The sequence below is a fragment of the Dermacentor silvarum genome, chromosome 5 (genome assembly GCF_013339745.2).
Source record: "Dermacentor silvarum isolate Dsil-2018 chromosome 5, BIME_Dsil_1.4, whole genome shotgun sequence".
NCBI lineage: Eukaryota > Metazoa > Arthropoda > Arachnida > Ixodida > Ixodidae > Dermacentor > Dermacentor silvarum.
The window spans coordinates 79,241,625-79,249,518 of record NC_051158.1 but is presented as its reverse complement, the minus strand read 5'-3'; the positions used below and the strand labels follow the sequence as shown (position 1 = coordinate 79,249,518).

The window sequence follows — 7,894 nt, the reverse complement described above, 5'->3', positions numbered from 1 at the left end:
GCAGTATGAAATATTCGTTAGCATAGCTAAAAAGGTTTCTGCTGTTGATGGTACCGTTGTTGCTTTTGATTTCAATAAAACTTACAATACTTAGAAATCAGCAGTCACTTTATTTGCGTAGCCCAAGCAAGGACCATGCCCGGTCGTCTAGTCACCATTACGCACGCGCACTGCCCTCCGGCTTCTCTGCGCGCGCCATTATCTCGGCATGGCAGCTGCCGCCATTTTTACAGGCTGCGCGGTCGCGTGTTACGACAGCGGTTACGGGTTCTTCGATTTTTTTTTCGCCAGCCGTGAGGGGAAGGGGACAGTTATTATCTTGCCAATGCCTCCGCCGCGTTGTCAGACTAAGCGCCGTACCCAACAGCCGCGGCACATCAGGGAGGAGCTTTGCGCCGATCCTCACTCTCTTGCATGCGTAATCATGCAAACGACAATTACAATTTGTAGTTGGATATCTCGGAGCATAGACACGCTATACTCGCGGACAACTTTCTGTGGCAGTGAAGGGCAAGCTACGGGCGCGTGGATGCTGCACATGTGTTACCGCGCCAAGTAGTCCGGCAGCGTTTGACAGTGCTTTTGGTTGCTCGGAACAGACGCTGAATCGACGCAACTTCCACGTGCGACGATTTCGCGTTTGCCCAGACGCGGAAGGGAACAGCCGCAAAATGAGTAAACTTTTACACTCAGTGGTGTGTTCTGTCTTATTTAACTGTTGCTAATAAGCTGTTTATGTTTACTCTTCGCCAACATAAACCAACGTGGATTAAAACGCGGGACTCTTTTCAGAAGCACCCTCACTTGTGAGCGCTTTGCCTCCGTAGCTTTCCCTTCATTGCCACAGAAAGTTGTCCGCGAGTAAAGAAGGATTCTTCGAAGTGAAACTGTGTAGAAACACGACTGCCTCTAACTTTTGAATACAAACATACACACTTACTGCAGTCAATAAAAAGTTAATTATTCAATTTTAGTCAATTCGGCTGCTGACTAGCGATAATTATCATCTCACTTTGTGTCCCCCTGGCCACATAACTTATTTGCGCAGGTGGTTTTCGCGTGCCTCCCAGTGCCTCATTTTAAGAAAACCATAAAGCTTAATTTTGAACACCCGGTATATCTAGCCTGTATTGTTTCTTAAAATAAAATTTGGGATCATCTGTCGCAGTTTCGTTATAAACGTGTAAGCACGGGTCCATCTTCGGAGTTCTGTTGGGACACCTTGTTTTCCTTAAGGAGATTCATGGCGTTCGGCTGAGACACCTTCGTTTGCTTTGGAGCTACAACGCGGCAACCACTACGCTGGTTGTTTACGATATGCGAATCACCGCGTATGAAGGCTCACGACGCCACCTACAAGAAGAACGATGTGGTGTAGTAGCCGAGAGGGCGAGCCAGCGTCTTCATGTTTTGTTTCCCACGCGACGTCATCCTTTTACACAAGGCGCGCATCTGCTCCCGTTTCTCTAATCACGCGACGCCATCCTATGCCCGCGCGCTGGCGTTGGCCGCTGACGTCACGCTCCCCCATTTCGCAGGCGCTGCTCGAGGTTTCGCCCCGCTCCGCGAGCACGGCCACTCAGATAAACGGATCCGGCGGCTTTGAGCCTCCTATGCTTAATGTACGACAACTGCGAAATTACAATGAAAAACTTGTAGCATACGAACGGTACTGTGCTCGTACTGGATATTGTCAACGTGTAACTGTGATCACAATTGGTGCTACAGTTAAAAAAAAGTCGCCTATGCGTAGTCCTTAGTTTAGCTGTTAGTTGTTATTGTTTATATATGAACACTTCAGCGAGAGATCTCTTTCATTAAGCAGGTTGGTCGCGGAACCGATGACAGCCAATGAGGCAACCGATGACACCCCGAGGGGGAACTAAGTTGATCAGGCGCGAAGGCGCTCGCGCAGACATCGGCATGCTTGGCAAAAGGGACGTCCCCTCGTTCATTCGACGCCACCGACGGTACGAGTAAGGCACGGCCGGCGCCAGGAGGTCCAAGGTGTGCATGAGAAAAAATAACTACGGCAACCTCGCGACACCACACCCCTACGGAATACAACTAAGCTTGTGAGCGAGCTAGCTTTACTTCTACGTGGCTGTTACCACTGGTACTCGCGAAAAATAATTTTGAAAAATGCTGGTGGCCATATTTTTTTGCGACAGGGCCAGCCCCTTGTCAGCGAGGGGGCGATGCAGAAATCTGAGGGGGGGGTCAGGACATCCGGACATCCCCCCTGGATCCGCGCCTGACCGTTCGCCTGTTTTCTTCGTCTTTAAGGTATTTTTTTATCATACAAATTGACTGAACAAAAGAATGGACAATCTGAAAGCTTACGCTCTTGGTAAATGTCTGAAGGTGCTGTACTTTGTGTATTTTTTAGATAAAGAAATAACTACGTGTAAGACGCCCGAGGCGTTAGTGCGAGGCAGTCTTCCCGTCCTCTCTACACTGCACAAAACTTCCCAAGTTATATCGTAAGACATTGAGACTACTCAAACCTAATCACTGACGTTGGCTTCTAGCCTTGCTTTCATGAAAAGAGTGAAAGATAAGCTCTTTTAAAATTTGTTGATGTGACAGAGAACGTAACACGGGTTGTCATAATACACTGGAAGACTAGTATCAACGCTGCTGCAAAAAAAAAAAAAAAAACTTGAAGTGGAACACACAATTTTACTCACCATATTGAGTTACACGTTTCGGGTAGCGCTGCGGTTTGCATTCTTTGTCAAGATTTCCACCTGTTCATGTTTTTAGAGTATGAATGGAAAATAAACAAATGATGAAAGAAATAGAGGGCTGATGGTTTCGTGTTTCTAAAGAATTTGTTGCACCCGTCAAGCAAATCAACATATCTATGAATGGCGTTCATAAAGTTCGTATTATTTGCATGAAAAAACAGTGACAAAGAACCGACATTTTCGGGAAAGTTTATACCTTCTCTACATTATCGCCTCCCAAAGTTCCACACTTCTACCAACGATGCATGAGCTGCCGCAGTCCAGTGCTGTAGAACTCTTCCTTTTGAGAGTTCAGGAAGAGCTGGACTTGAGTGATGACTTCTTCGTCGTCCCGAAAATGTTTCCCGCACAATGTGCTCTTCATGAGAGGGAAGAACAAGAAGTCACTTGGTTCGAGGTCAGGTGAATATGGCGGATGAGGCAAAATTTCGTAGCCTAAGGAGGCCAAATGCGTCGCTGTTACATGTGCTGAGTGAGCCGCGGTGCATTGTCATGGAGCAGACTGGCGCCTTTCATGAGCTTTCCTCTACGCTTCTCCTTGATAGCACATCGCAATTCGGTGAGAAGCTCGCAATAGTACTTTGCTGTAATAGTTTGGCCTTTGCTGGCATAATCTGTGAGAAGAGCACCACGGCAGTCCCAGAAGACGCCCATTATGACCTTGCTTGATGACGGCACAACCTTGGCCTCTTGGCCTTTTTTGCGAGAGTGAGTTTCCCTGCCTCCATTGTTTGCTTTGAAGTTTATTTTCAGGGTCATTATTGTGCTCCCAACACTCATCTATGGTTATCAGGCGTTCAAAAAAATCATCAGGGTCGCTCTCACAAAGCTTCAACATTTTTGCGGCTGCTTCTTTTCGCAAGTCTTTTTGAATTGGCGTCAGCAAACGCGGAACCCAGTGCGTGGCAACTTTCGTCATATGCAGGTTGTAGTGAAATATGTTGTGCACAGAGCCCGCACTTACGTTACCTGTCCTACTAATTCTTCAGCTGTTATTTGCCGGTCAGCGAGTACGAGAGCCTCTACTTGCGCAACAATTTGTGGTTCACCATCGAGCAAAGGGCGGCCACTTCGTTCTGCGTCGTCCAGGCTTGTTTGACCGCACTTAAATCGTCTGCGCCAGTTGACAACAGAGTCATAGGCTGGGGCATTGTAACGGTACACAGCTAGCAGCTCGGCGTGAATAATCTTGGCATCTTGTCCCTTCAAATACAGAAAGCGGATCACTGCACGTGATTCGACTTTCCCAATGGGTGCTGCCATTTTTGTTTGGGCGCCGTAGCGGTGTTGCGCGGTATTATATAGAACATTAGTTTTATATTACGTTAAAACTAGACAGACGCACACTCATTTTGATGCATATTGTGCACGCCTTTTCTAAATCTGTCACACTGATAATACGAGCTTTACGAATGCCCCTCGTATGTGGCTTAGCTATAAAACCTTTTGGTGCTCAGGTTAAAAAAAGATGATTCATTGAGAAGAAAAGCAGCAATGTTGGTCGGAAAAGCTTGTCTCTGTCGAGCTACTCCACACTGGGGCATAGGGGTTGCGGGAAAACGGAACAATGCAGGATGAGGAGTGATGAAAAAATAGCTTGTGGTATGTTTGTGTGATCACTACGCCTTGATCAGTGTCTGTGAGACGTGCATGAAAAGGCACAGGCTACATATTTACATTCGCACTAACTATACACAGAACTCTTTATGTCTACATGTCACTCTATAAAATCGTGTGGGAACATGAGCCATCTGCATGCATAACAGTTACAAATCGCACACTTCATAGCAATCAATGGCAGAGGTCGCATCAAATTACAGCCACTCGTCCATATAGGCATCACTCAAAGTATCTAGAACCGCTTTCGCTTCTAGTAACGAATTCTCATTGTTTCCCAGCACAGGCTCCTAGAACAGTGTCCGCGGAAAGAGGCCGATAATATAAAGGAAACATGTTCACTCAATTTCGCATGTTGAAGGTGAGATCGGGAGTGAAGCTGAAAAGGACGCTTTCAACTTCTTCATATGATAAAAAAGATGCAAATATATACTTTTCTAGATTCAGCACGAGATGAAAACTACAACCTGGAGATATGGAGCAGTTCCTGCAATTTTCCTTCTCTTTACCGATCTGCTTGCATTTGAAAAACATTCTATATATGGCTTCAAGAGGATAATACTAGTCAGAAGAAATTTTTTTGTGGTTAGAACAAGCAACCGCTGAGAATATTACCCTTTGCGAAACATTTAGCAGACGAATGTCGGTACTAATGTCTACGAAAAGTGAATGCCCCAGAAAGTGGATGCGAAAACGGCGCCATGGCAGCTCATTTAGTAGGAGCATCGCACGCATAATGCAACGACGTCGGTTCTTATCTCACCTGCGGCCAGCTGTTTTTTCATCCAATTTCATTGTGGGTGCCATGAAGCTGTATATAAAGCACAAGTCTGATAAGATCTGCGATGCCGCACTCACTGCTTCCAGCGCCCCACTTGCCGCATGCTGCAAGTGCTTGGATAAGCTTCATATTGGGAGCAGAGAGAGAAGGTGACTTGAAGCGCAGCCACTTCCCGTGCGCTCAGTATTTGAACTCATGTGATTTAGCGCGCACTAGGAAAAGCGCGCGCTCCTCTAGCCCGTTCATGGCTACGCATAAGCTTTTGTGCGGCTGAGCGCATTGGTGGTCCACGTGCTGTATTTTCGAAGTAATCTGCGGCGGCTGCCAAGGCTTAGTGCGAGCCGTCTATGAGCGCTGTCTTCCCGTTCGCGTTGTATTGTAGATCGCGTAATATCAAGTTTCAGTGATGCGGTGGAGCGAGCTGCAGTACGCAGCTTTTGCTCCCCGCTACGGGGGCTCTTCATTGCGCAGTGGTGTTCTCGCGTTCATCGAGTAAGATATTATGAGTAAGGGACAATATGATCTTTGCCTATGCGCGCGCCACACCCTGCTTGGTAATTTCATCAGTAATCGATTATTTACTGCAATTTATATGGCGCTTATAAGGAGGTTAACAAACAACTTGAGAGAAAATTAGGGACCGCGAAAACAGGGATAAAAACAAAGATGGTAGTCCTAACGTTAAGAAACAGGAAGAAAGCGGTGTGGGTCAGAGTTGAAACGGGGATAGCCGATATTGTAGTTGGCAGTCAGACAATAAATTGAGCTTGGCAGGCCATGTTGTGCGTAGGGTAGATAACCGGTGGACCATTAGATTTACAGAATGGTCGGCAAGGAAAGGGAAGCGCAGTCGAGGATGGTAGAAAATTATGTGGGGTGGTAAAATTAGGAAATTTGCAGGAGCAAGTAGGAATCAGTTAGTGCAAGGCAGGAGTAATTGGATAAATCTGGCGGAGACCTTCATTCTGCATTTCACATAGAAATAAGCTGTTCGTGTTGATGAATATATTTTCGGTAAAAAAACAATCTGACTCGTGTATTCATGATGTGAGCAACGCAAAAAATAAACAGACTTCATACGAAAGCATGAAACACCAGCACAGTGCTGCCGTTCTATCGGCTGCCTTCGTCTTTCACTGCGCTGCTCGCCTCAAGTGACAGCTTGCCTTAAAGACGATCTCAGATCTTCACAAGGCAAAAACGAGATGTGTAAACACGCAAACGTCATAGCCACTTGCCATGCTCAGACTACTACAAAAGCTATTGCCACGAACACTGCTACTTTTCAGGGGTCTTCACTGAAACCATTCCTCCTGTTTCACCCATATACCTGCTCTTCCCACATGAAGAGCCGAGTCGCACCACTGAGCAAACTTGACGAAATTCGGCCGAGGAACCCGCGCCAGATCCTGTGGAGGTAGGTATATAAAGCTTCGGGTAAAATAATGCAGATACAACGCACATTCGGGATTTTATGTAAAGCGAAACTTTCTTGAAGCCCTAAATTATTCGGAACATTATTGTTTATTTCGCATCCAGTCATTTTTCGCGCTGCTTACCTCATGAATACACGAGTAAGACCAGTAATTTTATCGTGCGTGAAAATTGCAGTAAATAATCGCTTACTAAATAAATTACTAAGCATGATTTGATGCGCGCAGAGGCAAACATGAGCAGTACTTACTGGATTACCGTGAGCACTCGCTCTAACACCACTCGTGTGATGAACAGTGGCAGCAGCGGGTAGCGACAGCTTCGTGTACTGACATTCGCTCCACCGCGTGATCGAAAGTTGAGGTTATGTGACCTCCACTACTTGGTGCAACGGAAGGCAGCTCGCATTTAGCCTTGGCACCCGCCCCAGATTATCTAAAAAATGCGGCACGGGGACAACCTATCTGATCAGCCGCACAAAAACCCATGCGCAGCAATGGTCGGGTTTGAGGAGGAGACGCGCGTTGTCCTTTCCTAGCGCGCGCTTGATGACGTGAGGTCACATAATGGGCGAGCAGTAACACTGTGCGCTTCAAGCCACCTTCTCTCTCCGCTCACCCTCTCATGCTTACCCTTCTACTCGCAGCATATATGGCATGGGGCTGCGGGATGCTGCGAGTCGGACAACCTATCTGATTAACCGCACAAAAACCCATGCGCCGCGATGGTTGGGCTTGAGGAGGAGACGCGCGCAGTCGGGGCTGCGGGATGCTGCGAGTCGGACAACCTATCTGATCAGCCGCACAAAAACCGATGCGCCGCGATGGTTGGGCTTGAGGAGGAGACGCGCGCAGTCGGGGCTGCGGGATGCTGCGAGTCGGACAACCTATCTGATCAGCCGCACAAAAACCGATGCGCCGCGATGGTTGGGCTTGAGGAGGAGACGCGCGCAGTCGGGGCTGCGGGATGCTGCGAGTCGGACAACCTATCTGATCAGCCGCCCAAAAACCCATGCGCCACGATGGTTGGGCTTGAGTAGGAGACGCGCGCAGTCGGGGCTGCGGGATGCTGCGAGTCGGACAACCTATCTGATCAGCCGCACAAAAATGTTGTCGCAGTTTCACCTGAAAGGCGAAGCATCAATTGCGATAGCAAACTTGTAGAGAGCTATACGGAGTAATGATATTAGCTTTATCAGCTGTATAAACTTGGACATGCAGCAGCATCGGCAACACGCAGAACTGTTGTCGACGCCATCGGCGTTTTGTCCGCGTTCGCTCAAAATGCGTGCGGCGTTGGTGACTGTTGCCGG

General features: G+C 47.6%; 1 long non-coding RNA gene across 1 annotated transcript in view; it reads right to left on the bottom strand.

Annotated features, from left to right (window-relative positions):
• Nucleotides 1-2,678: 2,678 nt before the first annotated feature.
• Nucleotides 2,679-7,894, bottom strand: part of LOC125945862 (uncharacterized) — a 63,414-nt gene continuing 58,198 nt past the window's right edge. The window contains exon 3 of the long non-coding RNA XR_007467167.1: nucleotides 2,679-2,750. This is a non-coding gene — a long non-coding RNA (uncharacterized LOC125945862). The remainder of the gene's footprint in view (nucleotides 2,751-7,894) is intronic.